This window comes from Megascapheus bottae, chromosome 30 (genome assembly GCF_031878675.1).
Source record: "Megascapheus bottae isolate mThoBot1 chromosome 30, mThoBot2.hap1, whole genome shotgun sequence".
NCBI lineage: Eukaryota > Metazoa > Chordata > Mammalia > Rodentia > Geomyidae > Megascapheus > Megascapheus bottae.
This window is the reverse complement of record NC_143538.1, coordinates 1,045,240-1,062,702: the sequence shown is the minus strand read 5'-3', so window position 1 is coordinate 1,062,702 and position 17,463 is coordinate 1,045,240. Positions and strand designations below refer to the sequence as shown.

General features: G+C 59.6%; 2 protein-coding genes across 3 annotated transcripts in view; one reads left to right on the top strand and one right to left on the bottom strand.

Moving 5' to 3' along the window:
- Nucleotides 1-1,515, bottom strand: part of Tmem266 (transmembrane protein 266) — a 51,147-nt gene extending 49,632 nt beyond the window's left edge. Inside the window, exon 1 of the mRNA XM_090321492.1 lies at nucleotides 1,441-1,515. The gene's annotated coding sequence lies outside the window, so the exon portion shown is untranslated. The remainder of the gene's footprint in view (nucleotides 1-1,440) is intronic.
- Nucleotides 1,516-1,828: 313 nt separating this feature from the next.
- Nucleotides 1,829-17,463, top strand: part of Nrg4 (neuregulin 4) — a 54,438-nt gene continuing 38,803 nt past the window's right edge. For both annotated transcript variants that reach the window (XR_016533151.1, XM_090321329.1), the window contains exons 1-2: nucleotides 1,829-1,896; nucleotides 16,024-16,085. The gene's annotated coding sequence lies outside the window, so the exon portion shown is untranslated. The remainder of the gene's footprint in view (nucleotides 1,897-16,023; nucleotides 16,086-17,463) is intronic.

Genomic DNA, 17,463 nt, shown 5'->3' with positions numbered 1-17,463 from the left:
TCCATCCTCAACGGTGAACCTTTCAGGTTTGTGGTGAGATTTCCCGAGCCCGTCCCGGGTGACCCTAAACGTCTCCTCATAACAGATACCACATCTCAGCCTGGCTGTCACACCCAATATCTTGTGACCACCGTGTGTATTCTTATTCCTCTAGTGCTAATTGTTTTATTTTTCACAATAGTATTATTTGGGATGGGGGGGAGGGAAGGGGAAAAGGGAAGCAGTTATAAATGGCTCCTATTTCCCTACTTTTTCCTGCCAAGCCTGGGAAACAGGTAATAGACACTGAAGAGAAATTAGGAAACAAGATGAACAGCTATACACAGACTCGGAATTCCAATCCAGACCATGGCAGCACCCGATCCTCGGTGCCTTTTATTTCTTACAAAGAAACCCCAACCAAGCCAACGTGTAAGAAGAAGACAGGGTTTGGGGGGCCCTGCAGGGGGCCGGTCAGCCCCTCACCCCGGAGGTGCGGGGAGGAATCTGGGGTGGAGTCTGGGGTCCACTCCCAACAGGTGGCCAGTGCTGGGGTTATCGGGGGGGCCCAGGCGGGGGGGGGGAGCGCGGGCCTCGGGTCGGGGCCTCCCGGGGTGACGCGGGGGGGGCTCTTCCCGGAGGGTGGCACCCCGACATTCGGGCCTGGCGGTCACCCCCCAAACCCGACACCTCTTCCACGGACACGCGGGGAGAGCCCTCGGGGGAGGAAGCGGTCACGACCCGCCGGCCGCCAGCCCTCCGGTGCGGGATTTCTGGGCACCGACCGCGGGCTCGTGACCCCGCGATCGGGGTTCCCCCCAAACCACGCCACCCCACACCTCCACCCCCACCACACCGCACCCCGATCCCCATCCCTCCTACACGGCACCTCCAAATCACCCCTCCACCTGTACCCCAAATTCACCCACACCCGGCTACACGGCACCCCAAATCTCCACACCCCGAGACGCAGCATTCCCCCAGCGCCACATCTAGATACACAGCTCCCCCCCACCATCTCCACACTCTACTACACGGCACCCCCAAATCGCCCCGACACCCCGCTACACTCCCCTCCTACACCAGCACCCCAGTGCCAGTGCTACATGCAAAATGGCACGCGGAGGCTCCGAGCGGCGGTCAGTCGGCCAGCCGTCCGCCTGTCTGTCCATCCGCCCGTCCGTCCGTCCGTCCACCGGACCCGAACCCCGGGCAGTTTGCAGTCATAAATAAATAAGCAGCATGTGACCGGGACCGGGGCCGGGTCCTGGCGGGACGCGAACCCTGCGCTCTCCGGGGCGGGGTGGGAAGGTCAGCGGCCGGACGGCACCCCCCGCACGCCCCCCGCACTCCCCGAGCGGGTCCCGCCGCGCCCCAGCCCCCCGCGCTGCGCCCCGGCCGGCGGGACCCCCGCAGCGCGGCCCCGGAGCCCCGGCCGCGGGCGGCGGCGGGGACGCGTACCTGTGCCCCGGGCTCGCGTGCGCTGCTCCGCGGCGGCCCGGCCGGGCCTGCTCCGGGGCGCCCCTCTCCGCCCCCTCCCCGGCCCCTGGCGGCCCCGCGCTCCCTCCGCCCACCGCGCTGGGGGCGCGCGCTCCCGCGCGGCCTCGCGCCGGCGGCTCCCCGGGCCGCGCCTGCGCTCTGGCCGCCGCGCGGGGCTCGGGCGCGCGCGCGGCTCTTCCCGGCCTCGTCGGCACGGCCGACCCCCCGCGAGCGCGCCCCCGCCCGGCGCGCCCCCGAGCGCGGCTGTCTAGGAAACGGCGGGCAGCCCGGCGGCTCCGCGGGCCCGCGTGCGTCCGCTCAGGGGGCGGCGGAGGCCCGGGGTTCCCCTCGCCACCCCGGCTCCGCCGCGGGGGAGCGGCCGAGAGGTCTTCTAGTGACACCGGAGCTGCGAGGGGCCGCGCGGGGCCCGAGCAACAGGTGCGGAGCCGGGGGGCGGGACGGGGCCGGGGGCGAAGGGGGCCGGGGGCGGAGGGGGCCGCAGCCTCCGCCGCTGCGGGCAGCGCCCTGGGACGCCGTGAGGCCGGAGCCGGGGTCCAGCAGCTGCCGAGGTGGGTGACAGCGAAGCCCGGGAACCCCTCCCCAGAGGAACCCCCCCTCAGGACCCCCGTCCTCAGACGCCCTCTCAGGACCTCCCCCCTTCAGGACCCCATCCTCAGGACCACTCTCAGGACCCGCCTCCTCAGGACCTCCCCTCAGGACCCTACCCTCAGGATCCTCCCCTCAAGAACCCCTCCTCAGGACCCCTCTCCTCAGGACCTCCTCCTCAGACGCCCACCTCAGACCCCCTCCTCAGGACCCTCCCCTCAGGACCCCCTCCTCAGAACCCCTCCTCAGGACCCCCCCTCAGGACCTCCTCCTCAGGACCCCCCCCTCAAAACCCCCTCCTCAGGACACCCTCCGCAGGACCTCCTCCTCAGGACCCCCCCTCAGGACCTCCTCCTCAGGACCCCCCCCTCAGGACCCCCTCCTCAGGACACCCTACTCAGGACCTCCTCCTCAGGACCCTCCCCTCAGGATCCTCCCCTCAAGAACCCCTCCTCAGGACCTCCGCCTGAGGACCTCCTCCTCAAGACCTCCTCCTCAGGACCTCCTCCTCAGGACCCCCTCCTCAAGACCTCCGCCTGAGGACCTCCTCCTCAAGACCTCCTCCTCAGGACCTCCTCCTCAGGACCCCCTCCTCAGGACCTCCTACTCAGGACCCCCTCCTCAGGACCTCCTACTCAGGACCTCCTCCTCAGGACCTCCTACTCAGGACCCCCTCCTCAGGACCTCCTACTCAGGACCTCCTCCTCAGGACCTCCTACTCAGGTCCTCCTTCTCAGGACCTCCTCTCCTCAGGACCTCCTCCTCAGAACCCCTTCTCAGAACCCCTCCTCAGGACCCTCCCCTCAGGACCCCATCCTCAACCCCTCCTCAGGACCCCCCCTCAGGACCCCCTCCTCAGGACCTCCTCTCCTCAGGACCTCCTCCTCAAGACCTCCTCCTCAGGACCTCCTCCTCACACCCCCTCCTCAGACCTCCTCCTCAGGACCCTCCCCTCAGGACCTCCTCCTCAGGACCCCCCCTCAGGACCCCCTCCTCAGGACCTCCTACTCAGGTCCTCCTCCTCAGGACCTCCTCTCCTCAGGACCTCCTCCTCAGGACACCCCCTCAGGACCCCCTCCTCAGGACCCCCTCTCCTCAGGACCTCCTCCTCAGGACCCCCTCTCCTCAGGACCTCCTCCTCAGGACCTCCTCCTCAGAACCCCCTCCTCAGGACCTCCTCCTGAGGACCTCCTCCTGAGGACCTCCTCCTCAAGACCTCCTCCTCAGGACCTCCTCCTCCTCAGGTCCTCCTCCTCAGGACCTCCTCCTCCACAGGACCTACTCCTCAGGACCTCCTCTCCTCAGGACCCCCTCTCCTCAGGACCTCCTCCTCAGGACCTCCTCCTCAGGACCCCCTCCTCAGGACCTCCTCCTCAGGACCCTCCCCTCAGGATCCTCCCCTCAAGAACCCCTCCTAAGGACCTCCTCCTCAGGACCTCCTCCTCAGACCCCCTTCTCAGAACCCCTCCTCAGGACCCTCCCCTCAGGACCCCATCCTCAACCCCTCCTCAGGACCCCCCCTCAGAACCCCCTCCTCAGGACCCCCTCCTCAGGACCTCCTCCTCAGGACCTCCTCCTCCGGACCTCCTCCTCCTCAGGACCTCCTCCTCAGGACCCCTCTCCTCAGGACCTCCTCCTCAGGACCTCCTCCTCCTCAGGACCCCCTCTCCTCAGGACCTCCTCCTCAGGACATCCTCCTCCTCAGGACCTCCTCCTCAGGACCTCCTCCTCAGGTCCTCCTCCTCAGGACCTCCTCCTCAGGACCTCCTCCTCCTCAGGACCTCCTCCTCAGGACCTCCTCCTCAGGATGACCCTCCTCAGGACGTCCTCCTCAGGACGCCCCTCCTCAGGACCCCCTCTCCTCAGGACCTTCTCCTCAGGACCCCCTCTCCTCAGGACCTCCTCCTCAGGACCCTCCTCAGGACCCTCCTCCTCAGGACCTCCTCCTCAGGACCTCCTCCTCAGGACCCCCTCTCCGAAGGACCTCCTCCTCAGGACCTCCTCCTCCTCAGGACCTCCTCCTCAGGATCCCCTCCTCAGGACCTCCTCCTCCTCAGGACCTCCTCCTCAGGACCACCCTCCTCAGGACGTCCTCCTCAGGACGCCCCTCCTCAGGACCTCCTCCTCAGGACCCCCTCTACTCAGGACCCCCTCTCCTCAGGACCTCCTCCTCAGGACCTCCTCCTCAGGACCTCCTCCTCAGGACCTCCTCCTCCTCAGGACCTCCTCCTCAGGACCCCCTCTCCTCAGGACCTCCTCCTCAGGACCTCCTCCTCCTCAGGACCTCCTCCTCAGGACCCCCTCTCCTCAGGACCTCCTCCTCAGGACCCCCTCTCCTCAGGAACTCCTCCTCAGGACCCTCTTCAGGACCTCCTCCTCAGGACCTCCTCCTCAGGACCTCTTCCTCCTCAGGACCCCCTCTCCTCAGGACCCCCTCTCCTCAGGACCTCCTCCTCAGGACCTCCTCCTCCTCAGGACCTCCTCCTCCTCAGGACCTCCTCCTCAGGACCTCCTCCTCAGGACCGGCTCTCCTCAGGACCTCCTCCTCAGGACCTCCTCCTCAGGACCTCCTCCTCAGGACCCCCTCTCCTCAACACCTCCTCCTCAGGACCCCCTCTTCTCGGGACCTCCTCCTCAGGACCTCTTCCTCAGGACCCCCTCTCCTCAGGACCCCCTCTCCTCAGGACCTCCTCCTCAGGACCCCCCTCAGGACCCCCTCCTCAGGACCTCCTCCTCAGGACCTCCTCCTCAGGACCTCCTCTCCTCAGGACCCCCTCTCCTCAGGACCCCCTCTCCTCAGGACCTCCTGCTCAGGACCCCCTCTCCTCAGGACCCCCTCTCCTCAGGACCTCCTTCTCAGGACCCCCTCTCCTCAGGACCTCCTCCTCCTCAGGACCTCTACCTCAGGACCTCCTCCTCAGGACCCCCTCTCCTCAGGACCTCCTCCTCAGGACCTCCTCCTCAGGACCCCCTCTCCTCAGGACCTCCTCCTCAGGACCCCCTCTCCTCAGGACCCCCTCTCCTCAGGACCTTCTCCTCAGGACCCCCTCTCCTCAGGACCTCCTCCTCAGGACCCTCCTCAGGACCCTCCTCCTCAGGACCTCCTCCTCAGGACCTCCTCCTCAGGACCTCCTCCTCAGGACCCCCTCTCCTCAGGACCTCCTCCTCAGGACCCCCTCCTCAGGACCTCCTCCTCAGGACCCTCCTCAGGACCTCCTCCTCCTCAGGACCCTCCTCAGGACCTCCTCCTCAGGACCTCCTCCTCAGGACCTCCTCCTCAGGACCTCCTCCTCAGGACCTCCTCCTCCTCAGGACCTCCTCCTCAGGATCCCCTCCTCAGGACCTCCTCCTCCTCAGGACCTCCTCCTCAGGACCCCCTCCTCAGGACCTCCTCCTCAGGACCCTCCTCAGGACCTCCTCCTCCTCAGGACCCTCCTCAGGACCTCCTCCTCCTCAGGACCTCCTCCTCCTCAGGACCTCCTCCTCAGGACCTCCTCCTCAGGACCCCCCTTCTCAGGACCTCCTCCTCAGGACCTCCTCTCCTCAGGACCTCCTCCTCAGGACCTCCTCCTCCTCAGGACCTCCTCTTCCTCAGGACCTCCTCCTGAGGACCTCCTCCTCCTCAGGACCTCCTCCTCAGGACCTCCTCCTCAGGACCCCCCTCCTCAGGACCTCCTCCTCAGGACCTCCTCCTCCTCAGGACCCCCTCTCCTCAGGACCTCCTCCTCAGGACCTCCTCCTCAGGACCCTCTCTCCTCAGGACCCCCTCTCCTCAGGACCTCCTCCTCAGGACCTCCTCCTCAGGACCTCCTCCTCAGGACCCTCTCTCCTCAGGACCCCCTCTCCTCAGGACCTCCTCCTCAGGACCCTCCTCAGGACCCCCTCCTCAGGACCTCCTCCTCAGGGCCTCCTCTCCTCAGGACCCCCTCTCCTCAGGACCCCCTCTCCTCAGGACCTCCTCCTCAGGACCCCCTCTCCTCAGGACCTCCTCCTCAGGACCTCCTCCTCAGAACCCCCTCCTCAGGACCTCCTCCTGAGGACCTCCTCCTGAGGACCTCCTCCTCAAGACCTCCTCCTCAGGACCTCCTCTCCTCAGGACCCCCTCTCCTCAGGACCTCCTCCTCAGGACCTCCTCCTCAGGACCCCCTCCTCAGGACCTCCTCCTCAGGACCCTCCCCTCAGGATCCTCCCCTCAAGAAACCCTCCTAAGGACCTCCTCCTCAGGACCTCCTCCTCAGACCCCCTTCTCAGAACCCCTCCTCAGGACCCCTCTCCTCAGGACCTCCTCCTCAGACCCCCTTCTCAGAACCCCTCCTCAGGACCCTCCCCTCAGGACCCCATCCTCAACCCCTCCTCAGGACCTCCTCCTCAGGACCCCTCTCCTCAGGACCTCCTCCTCAGGACCTCCTCCTCCTCAGGACCTCCTCCTCCTCAGGACCTCCTCCTCCGGACCTCCTCCTCCTCAGGACCTCCTCCTCAGGACCCCTCTCCTCAGGACCTCCTCCTCAGGACCTCCTCCTCCTCAGGACCCCCTCTCCTCAGGACCTCCTCCTCAGGACATCCTCCTCCTCAGGACCTCCTCCTCAGGACCTCCTCCTCAGGTCCTCCTCCTCAGGACCACCTCCTCAGGACCTCCTCCTCCTCAGGACTTCCTCCTCAGGACCTCCTCCTCAGGATGACCCTCCTCAGGACGTCCTCCTCAGGACGCCCCTCCTCAGGACCCCCTCTCCTCAGGACCTTCTCCTCAGGACCCCCTCTCCTCAGGACCTCCTCCTCAGGACCCTCCTCAGGACCCTCCTCCTCAGGACCTCCTCCTCAGGACCTCCTCCTCCTCAGGACCTCCTCCTCAGGACCCCCTCTCCTCAGGACCTCCTCCTCAGGACCTCCTCCTCCTCAGGACCTCCTCCTCAGGATCCCCTCCTCAGGACCTCCTCCTCCTCAGGACCTCCTCCTCAGGACCACCCTCCTCAGGACGTCCTCCTCAGGACGCTCCTCCTCAGGACCTCCTCCTCAGGACCCCCTCTACTCAGGACCCCCTCTCCTCAGGACCTCCTCCTCAGGACCTCCTCCTCAGGACCTCCTCCTCAGGACCTCCTCCTCCTCAGGACCTCCTCCTCAGGACCCCCTCTCCTCAGGACCTCCTCCTCAGGACCTCCTCCTCCTCAGGACCTCCTCCTCAGGACCCCCTCTCCTCAGGACCTCCTCCTCAGGACCCCCTCTCCTCAGGAACTCCTCCTCAGGACCCTCTTCAGGACCTCCTCCTCAGGACCTCCTCCTCAGGACCTCTTCCTCCTCAGGACCCCCTCTCCTCAGGACCCCCTCTCCTCAGGACCTCCTCCTCAGGACCTCCTCCTCCTCAGGACCTCCTCCTCAGGACCTCCTCCTCAGGACCGGCTCTCCTCAGGACCTCCTCCTCAGGACCCCCTCTCCTCAGGACCTCCTCCTCAGGACCCCCTCTCCTCAGGACCTCCTCCTCAGGACCTCCTCCTCAGGACCTCCTCCTCAGGACCCCCTCTCCTCAACACCTCCTCCTCAGGACCCCCTCTTCTCAGGACCTCCTCCTCAGGACCTCTTCCTCAGGACCCCCTCTCCTCAGGACCCCCTCTCCTCAGGACCTCCTCCTCAGGACCCCCCTCAGGACCCCCTCCTCAGGACCTCCTCCTCAGGACCTCCTCCTCAGGACCTCCTCTCCTCAGGACCCCCTCTCCTCAGGACCCCCTCTCCTCAGGACCTCCTGCTCAGGACCCCCTCTCCTCAGGACCCCCTCTCCTCAGGACCTCCTTCTCAGGACCCCCTCTCCTCAGGACCTCCTCCTCCTCAGGACCTCTACCTCAGGACCTCCTCCTCAGGACCCCCTCTCCTCAGGACCTCCTCCTCAGGACCTCCTCCTCAGGACCCCCTCTCCTCAGGACCTCCTCCTCAGGACCCCCTCTCCTCAGGACCCCCTCTCCTCAGGACCTTCTCCTCAGGACCCCCTCTCCTCAGGACCTCCTCCTCAGGACCCTCCTCAGGACCCTCCTCCTCAGGACCTCCTCCTCAGGACCTCCTCCTCAGGACCCCCTCTCCTCAGGACCTCCTCCTCAGGACCTCCTCCTCCTCAGGACCTCCTCCTCAGGATCCCCTCCTCAGGACCTCCTCCTCCTCAGGACCTCCTCCTCAGGACCCCCTCCTCAGGACCTCCTCCTCAGGACCCTCCTCAGGACCTCCTCCTCCTCAGGACCCTCCTCAGGACCTCCTCCTCCTCAGGACCTCCTCCTCCTCAGGACCTCCTCCTCAGGACCTCCTCCTCAGGACCCCCCTTCTCAGGACCTCCTCCTCAGGACCTCCTCTCCTCAGGACCTCCTCCTCAGGACCTCCTCCTCCTCAGGACCTCCTCTTCCTCAGGACCTCCTCCTGAGGACCTCCTCCTCCTCAGGACCTCCTCCTCAGGACCTCCTCCTCAGGACCCCCCTCCTCAGGACCTCCTCCTCAGGACCTCCTCCTCCTCAGGACCCCCTCTCCTCAGGACCTCCTCCTCAGGACCTCCTCCTCAGGACCCTCTCTCCTCAGGACCCCCTCTCCTCAGGACCTCCTCCTCAGGACCCTCCTCAGGACCCCCTCCTCAGGACCTCCTCCTCAGGACCTCCTCTCCTCAGGACCCCCTCTCCTCAGGACCCCCTCTCCTCAGGACCTCCTCCTCAGGACCTCCTCCTCAGGACCCCCTCTCCTCAGGACCCCCTCTCCTCAGGACCTCCTCCTCAGAACCCTCCTCAGGACCTCCTCCTCAGGACCCCCTCCTCAGGACCCCCTCCTCAGGACCTCCTCCTCAGGACCTCCTCCTCAGGACCTCCTCTCCTCAGGACCCCCTCTCCTCAGGACCCCCTCTCCTCAGGACCTCCTCCTCAGGACCCCCTCTCCTCAGGACCCCCTCTCCTCAGGACCTCCTCCTCAGGATCCCCTCTCCTCAGGACCTCCTCCTCAGGACCCTCCTCAGGACCTTCCTCAGGACCTCCTCCTCAGGACCTCCTCCTCCTCAGGACCTCCTCCTCAGGACCCTCCTCAGGACCCTCCTCCTCAGGACCTCCTCCTCAGGACCTCCTCCTCAGGACCCCCTCTCCTCAGGACCTCCTCCTCAGGACCTCCTCCTCAGGACCTCCTCCTCCTCAGGACCTCCTTCTCAGGACCTCCTCCTCCTCAGGACCTCCTCCTCCTCAGGACCTCCTCCTCAGGACCCCCTCTTCAGGACCTCCTCTTCCTCAGGACCTCCTCCTCCTCAGGACCTCTTCCTCAGCACCCCCTCCTCAGGACCTCCTCCTCAGGACCTCCTCCTCAGGACCTCCTCCTCCTCAGGACTTCCTCCTCTTCAGGACCTCTTCCTCAGGACCTCCTCCTCAGGACCTCCTCCTCAGGACCCCCTCTCCTCAGGACCCCGTCTCCTCAGGACCTCCTCCTCAGGACCTCCTCCTCAGGACCTCCTCCTCCTCAGGACCTCCTCCTCAGGACCTCCTCTCCTCAGGACCCCCTCTCCTCAGGACCCCCTCTCCTCAGGACCTCCTCCTCAGGACCTCCTCCTCAGGACGTCCTCTCCTCAGGACCCCCTCTCCTCAGGATCCCCTCTCCTCAGGACCCCCTCTCCTCAGGACCTCCTCCTCAGGACCCCCTCTCCTCAGGACCTCCTCCTCAGGACCTCCTCCTCAGGACCCCCTCTCCTCAGGACCCCCTCTCCTCAGGACCTCCTCCTCAGGACCCCCTCTCCTCAGGACCTCCTCCTCAGGACCCTCCTCAGGACCCCCTCCTCAGGACCTCCTCCTCAGGACCCCCTCTCCTCAGGACCCCCTCTCCTCAGGACCCCCTCTCCTCAGGACCCCCTCTCCTCAGGACCCCCTCTCCTCAGGACCTCCTCCTCAGGACCCCCTCTCCTCAGGACCTCCTCCTCAGGACCTCCTCCTCAGGACCCCCTCTCCTCAGGACCCCCTCTCCTCAGGACCTCCTCCTCAGGACCTCCTCCTCCTCAGGACTTCTTCCTGAGGACCTCCTCCTCAGGACCCTCCTCCTCAGGACCTCCTCCTCAGGACCTCCTCCTCCTCAGGACCCCCTCTCCTCAGTACCTCCTCCTCAGGACCTCCTCCTCAGGACCTCCTCCTCCTCAGGACCTCCTCCTCCTCAGGACCTCTTCCTCAGGACTTCCTCCTCAGGACCTCCTCCTCAGGACCCCGTCTCCTCAGGACCCCGTCTCCTCAGGACCTCCTCCTCAGGACCTCCTCCTCAGGACCTCCTCTCCTCAGGACCCCCTCTCCTCAGGACCCCCTCTCCTCAGGACCTCCTCCTCAGGACCTCCTCCTCAGGACCCCCTCTCCTCAGGACCTCCTCCTCAGGACCCCCTCTCCTCAGGACCTCCTCCTCAGGACCTCCTCCTCAGGACCCCCTCTCCTCAGGACCTCCTCCTCAGGACCCCCTCTCCTCAGGACCTCCTCCTCAGAACCCTCCTCAGGACCTCCTCCTCCTCAGGACCTCCTCTTCAGGACCCCCTCTCCTCAGGACCCCCTCTCCTCAGGACCTCCTCCTCCTCAGGACCTCTTCCTCAGGACCTCCTCCTCAGGACCCTCCTCCTCAGGACCTCCTCCTCCTGAGGACCCCCTCTCCTCAGGACCTCCTCCTCAGGACCTCCTACTTCTCAGGACCCTCCTCAGGACCTCCTCCTCAGGACCTCCTCCTCAGGACCTCCTCCCCTCAGGACCTCTTCCTCAGGACCTCCTCCTCAGGACCTCCTCCTCCTCAGGACCCCCTCCTCAGGACCTCCTCCTCAGGACCTCCTCCTCCTCAGGACCTCTTCCTCAGGATCTCCTCCTCAGGACCCTCCTTCTCCTCAGGACCTCCTCCTCCTCAGGATCTCCTCCTCCTCAGGACCTCCTCCTCAGGACCTCCTCCTCCTCAGGACCTCCTCCTCAGGACCCCCTCCTCAGGACCTCTTCCTCCTCAGGACCTCCTCCTCAGGACCTCCTCCTCCTCAGGACCTCCTCCTCAGGACCTCCTCCTCCTCAGGACCTCCTCCTCAGGACCCCCTCTCCTCAGGACCTCCTCCTCAGGACCTCCTCCTCCTCAGGACCTCCTCCTCAGGACCTCCTCCTCAGGACCTCCTCCTCCTCAGGACCCCTCTCCTCAGGACCTCCTCCTCAGGACCTCCTCCTCCTCAGGACCTCCTCCTCAGGACCCCCTCCTCAGGACCTCCTCCTCCTCAGGACCTCCTCCTCAGGACCCTCCTCAGGACCTCCTCCTCCTCAGGACCTCCTCCTCAGGACCTCCTCCTCCTCAGGACCTCCTCCTCAGGACCCTCCTCAGGACCTCCTCCTCCTCAGGACCTCCTCCTCAGGACCTCCTCCTCCTCAGGACCCTCCTCCTCAGGACCCCCTCCTCAGGACCTCCTCCTGAGGACCTCCTGCTCCTCAGGACCTCTTCCTCAGGATCTCCTCCTCAGGACCTCCTCCTCCTCAGGACCTCCTCCTCAGGACCTCCTCCTCAGGACCTCCTCCTCAGGACCTCCTCCTCAGGACCCCCTCCTCCTTAGGACCTCCTCCTCAGGACCTCCTCCTCCTCAGGACCTCCTCCTCAGACCCCCTCCTCAGGACCTCCTCCTCCTCAGGACCTCCTCCTCAGGACCTCCTCCTCAGGACCTCCTCCTCCTCAGGACCTCCTCCTCCTCAGGACCTCCTCCTCAGGACCCCCTCCTCAGGACCTCCTCCTCCTCAGGACCCTCCTCCTCAGGACCCCCTCCTCAGGACCTCCTCCTCAGGACCTCCTCCTCCTCAGGACCTCCTCCTCCTCAGGACCTCCTCCTCAGGACCTCCTCCTCAGGACCTCCTCCTCAGGACCCCCTCCTCAGGACCTCCTCCTCCTCAGGACCTCCTCCTCAGGACCTCCTCCTCCTCAGGACCTCCTCCTCAGACCCCCTCCTCAGGACCTCCTCCTCAGGACCTCCTCCTCCTCAGGACCCTCCTCCTCAGGACCCCCTCCTCAGGACCTCCTCCTCAGGACCTCCTCCTCCTCAGGACCTCCTCCTCAGGACCTCCTCCTCAGGACCTCCTCCTCCTCAGGACCCCCTCTCCTCAGGACCTCCTCCTCTGGACCTCCTCCTCCTCAGGACCTCCTCCTCAGGACCTCCTCCTCAGGACCCCCTCCTCAGGACCTCCTCCTCCTCAGGACCCTCCTCCTCAGGACCCCCTCCTCAGGACCTCCTCCTCAGGACCTCCTCCTCCTCAGGACCTCCTCCTCCTCAGGACCTCCTCCTCAGGACCTCCTCCTCAGGACCTCCTCCTCAGGACCCCCTCCTCAGGACCTCCTCCTCCTCAGGACCTCCTCCTCAGGACCTCCTCCTCCTCAGGACCTCCTCCTCAGACCCCCTCCTCAGGACCTCCTCCTCAGGACCTCCTCCTCCTCAGGACCCTCCTCCTCAGGACCCCCTCCTCAGGACCTCCTCCTCAGGACCTCTTCCTCCTCAGGACCTCCTCCTCAGGACCTCCTCCTCAGGACCTCCTCCTCCTCAGGACCCCCTCTCCTCAGGACCTCCTCCTCAGGACCTCCTCCTCCTCAGGACCCCCTCTCCTCAGGACCTCCTCCTCAGGACCTCCTCCTCCTCAGGACCTCCTCCTCAGGACCTCCTCCTCAGGACCTCCTCCTCCTCAGGACCTCCTCCACCTCAGGACCTCCTCCTCAGGACCCTCCCTCCTCAGAACCCCTCCCCCCTTGGGATTCCCCTGCTGAACTGCCTTTCTCACTCACATCCCTTTCCTTCTAGCATTCTGTTCTTGTTTTGCAGGGGGGGCGGTCCTGGGGTTTGAACTCAGTGCCTGGGTGCTCCCCTTTAGCTCCCCCACTCCTCCTCCTGCTCCACTTCTGACATTTTTTTTTTCCTGGTCAATTGAAGCCCCTCAGATTTTGAGTCTGTCTTCAAACCTAATGCCCTGAGTAGTTGGATACAGGTGTGAACCACTGGCCCCGCCCCCACCTTTACTGTGCAGGAGACATTTTTTAAAACCTGTTAGAGCCCCTCACCCCCAAGAACTTATAATACCACATAATATACGCTCCGTAAGTGCTCTATCAGGAAAAGGAAGATTTTGCCCCTGCAGCTGAGATGGCCCACCTTAATTGGGAACATTTGTTCCAGGACCAAGGATCCTGTTCAGCGGGTGCAAAGTGGATTCCCAGAGCAATCTGGAGACATCCACAGATAATCTTTTTTTTTTTTTTGCCAGTCCTGGGCTTGAGCTCAGGGCCTGAGCACTGTCCTTGGATTTTTCTCAAGGCTAGAGCTCTACCACTTGAGCCTCAGCACCACTTCTGGCTTTTTCTATGTATATGTGGTATCCTTCATGCATGCTTTACCACGAGGTCAAACTCCCAGCCGCTATGACAGATTTTTAAGGCGAGTAGATTGGAAATGGTTGTGTCTAAAACACTTAAGTTCCAAGATGACCTATGGCAGCTCCGTTGACTTCTTTGATTCCCAGTTGTTATACCTCTTTTAAAGTAGCTTTGTTCACAATTTAATGCATATTAAATGTACAGACTAGTAGGACTCAATGTGATATTTTTACACATGTATACATTGTGGTGGGTTTTTTTTTCCTGTCTGGCCCTTGAACTCAGGATCTGTGTGCTTGTTGTCCCTAAGCTTTTGTAATCAGATCTCTACCCTCCTTAGTAGTTAGGGTTCTAGGCATATCTACCTGCTCCTGGCTTTACTTTGTGGGTTGTTGTTTTGTCCATTCTCTTCCTCCTCAGGACCCTTCTTTCTCTGCCCTTTTTCCTCCTACACCTTTCTTTAAAAATCTGTCTTCTTTTTCTTTTGTACTCTCCAGTACCCACAGTTTGGCATTCAAACCCTAGGAACAATCTTTTATTTTCCTTACCTCTTCTTTTATGTCACTTTTTCTAGTGAAATGCTGACATTAGACTTTAAAAAAAGGGAATATTCAAGGTAGAGAATGAATGTCTTAATGTTGGCAAATTGGAGGTAAAAGTAAAGAATTTTAGGTCCTTCTCAACATTTCTTACCTAATTTGAATCTCCAATGGTGGAATTTCAGAGAAGAAAACACCCTTGGGTGAGATTTTGTAGAGGATCCCCCCTCCCCCAGAATAGGGACTAGAAAGGATGGGTTAAGAAAACTTCAGTGGAGAATGGTGGAATGAGAGATGGTTTTCTTTTTCTAAAATAAGGTGGCCCTTGATTGTAATTTCATAATACAGGCAATGCATACATTTCTCTTTTGGACAATGTCACCCCTTCCTTTGAGTTTCCCTTGATAGTTTTCTGACAGGTAGGTAGCAATATTTGCTACACATGATAGAGAAAAAGCTTTAATCCGGCACATGTAATCCTGGCTCCTTGGAAAGCTGAGAATAAGAAGATCTTGGGTTGTGGCCAGCTGGAGCTCGAAAAGTTAGCTAGAGACCCACCCACCATACCCCACCACTGAGTGAAGTGTCAAGTATTTGTCATCCCAAATTATGAGGGAGTCTGAGGTTCAGAGGACCCTTATGCTAGACCAGCTGGAACAGAAAAGTTAGGGGGGACTCCACAGAGAGAAGCTGGCTGCATTGGTGTGGTTTGTGTCTGTGATCGCAGGAACATTGGCCCCTGAAGATAGGCAGGAACACTCCAAGACAGGAAGCAAGACACTGTTATAAAGACAACCAGCCCAAGGCTGGAAGTTTGGCCTAGGGGTAGAGTGCTTGCCTTGCACGCACAAAGAGCTGGGTTCAATTACTTGGTACTACATACATGGAAAAAGCAGGAAGTGGAGCTGTAGCTCAAGTGGTAGAGCTCTAGCCTGGAGAAAGCCAAGCTCAGGCCCTAATTTCAAGACCCAGGACTAGCAAAAAAAAAAAAAAAAAAAAAAAAAAAAAGACCAGGGCAAAATAGAGCAGAAGGCATGGTTCGCCCGAAGGCCCTGAGTACCTCCCCACCACCCAGAAATTTTTTTTTAAGTAAATTAATAAATGGCATAGCCTGCCTACTGCATTCCCCATACCACACCTAGTGGAACACAAATTTTGGTTAGAACTATTGAAAAACACTCAGTTGCAAGGGTAATTATAGATAGGACAAGTATTGTGAAACTTTCAGAATGCAAGAGAGAAATCAGAAGACCTCTTCAGTTTAATGAAAATCTTTGTCTCCTCATATAAATTAAAAAACTGAAGCTCACGTTACTTGGGCTGAACATTTTTTCCCCTACAGTGACTGAGAGAGAAATCTTTATGCAGATTACACACTAATATCATTTCCTCATACAGTTTAAGTACATTTTTCCTCCCTCCCCAGGCTCTTCCCTGTCTCTTTCTGTAGAAATTGTAGGTGAAACCATTTTAAGTTGTCAAGTGAAGAAAAAGAAAAATTCCCAGCCATTTATAATTTGTTAGCTCTATGTCTCCCCCTAGTGGTAACCTGCTTGCACTATATATACCCAAACTTGACAGGGGAACAGGCAGGGGAGCTCTTTCTCCCTTTGATTAATTCCTTAAAGCCTTGTAAACTTAAATCAGATGCTGTTTCCAAGCTTGGCCAGATCTCAGGCAGACATTTTTGCCTTTGGTGTGACCACTGAGCAGATTTTAGGATCTCATTCAAAGGCACTGAATTCTAATTTCCAGGATATCAACTTGTTTTGTTTTGTTTTTAGCTGTCTCAGGTGATTCTTGCACATAGGGAATCCTAGAACTATAAATAGTGCACCTGCTAGTTCAGGAAGCTTCTGGGGCCCAAGGAAAGAAAATTTTGTGGGGTTGGAGGCATGGCTTAGTCAGTAGAGGGTTACCAAAGAGCAAAAGCATCAAGTACCCAGTTCTAGTCCTGGTCTCAGACCTAGAAAAGAGTTTTTTGAGTCTATGAGTCCCACTGTATCAGGACAATGATGCTATAAAAAGAAGTGGAGCAAACTGTTCTAAGTTTTGTATACCACCTTTTTTCTTTCGCCAGATTTACATGTTTCTAAGACATCTGTAACTGTCATGACACCCTGTGTCAAGATGCCTTCTGAGGTAAGTCTGATTTTTGTTTATCATTTTAAAAAAGACTGTCTTTTTACTGGTTATGGTGTTGCAGGCTTGTATTCTTAGCACATGGGTGGCTGAGCTATGAGAATTGTAGGTTTGAGGCCAAACTGGGCATGTTAGAGGAAACTGTGTTTATCCCAGCACCCACTACTTGCAAAAACCATCCCCTCAAAAACACCAGGATCACAGAAATCGGAAATGTGTGCATATAGACAGTTGCAAGATTACAAGTGGCAGATTGGTGGTTGTTTTGACCTCGTGTGTCCAAAAAAATAAAAAAATAATTAGTTGAAAAAATAAGTTCAGACCAGGTACCAGGGGCTCATACCTGTAATCCTAGCTACTCAGAAGGCTGAGATCTGAGGATTGTGGTTCAAAGCAAGCCTAGGCAGGATAGTCCATGAGACTCTCATCTCCAGTAAACTTCTCATAAAAGTTATTGAAGTAAACAGGGGTTATAGTTTGGTAAAGAGTACTTTTTTCTTCTGGACAATGTTGCCCTTTATAAACCCTAATATTGTAAGACTCAAAACAGAAAGTGGGAAAATTGTTGGTAATGTCACCCTCTTTATGAACATAATCTTATAACTGTGCTATGAAAATCAGAGGTAAAGTCTGTTATCCATAACACAATTTTGTATGAAAAATTAGGCCCAATTATGTCTTATAAGTAGCCCATAATTCTATATGTCCTGTATTTGGGGTTTTGAGACTTTCTTTACATTCCATCCCTAAAAGAAAATATGTTCGGTCTACAACCCCTTGGCACATTAATGTTTGTGTGTGTGTATGTGTGTGTGTGTGTGTGCTCGTTTGTGTATCTGTGCCAGGTCTTGAACTCAGAGCCTCATACTTTCCTCACCTTCCTTGTTCATGGTTGTTACCCCAACTCTTAGACAACCCCAGTTTGGTTCTGAAGACAGAATTTTTCTTGGATGCAGACTTTTCTTTCCTGACTGGCTTCAAACTATGATCCTCAGGTCTCAGTCTCCTGAATATCCAGGATTACAGTCAGGAAGCACAGTCTTTAGATCCTGGCTTTCTCAGCAAAGTACCCCTGACTAGCTCTGATTGTGAGTTCATGTATGATTATTCGACTAATGTCTGACTCTCATAGAAGCACAGGAATCCTTTGGTATTTCTCACTTTACTTTCTCGGAGTTCAGCACAGTATGCCATACGCATTAAAAATATATGTTGAGCCTATAATCCTTGCTACTCAGGATCCTGAGATCTGAGGATTAAGGTTCGAAGCCAGCCTCCGTGAGAATCTTATCTCCAACTAACCACTGAAAAACCAGAAGGGGTGCTGTGGCTCAAAGTAGAGTGCTAGCCTTGAGCTGAGGAGCTTAGAGACAGCGCC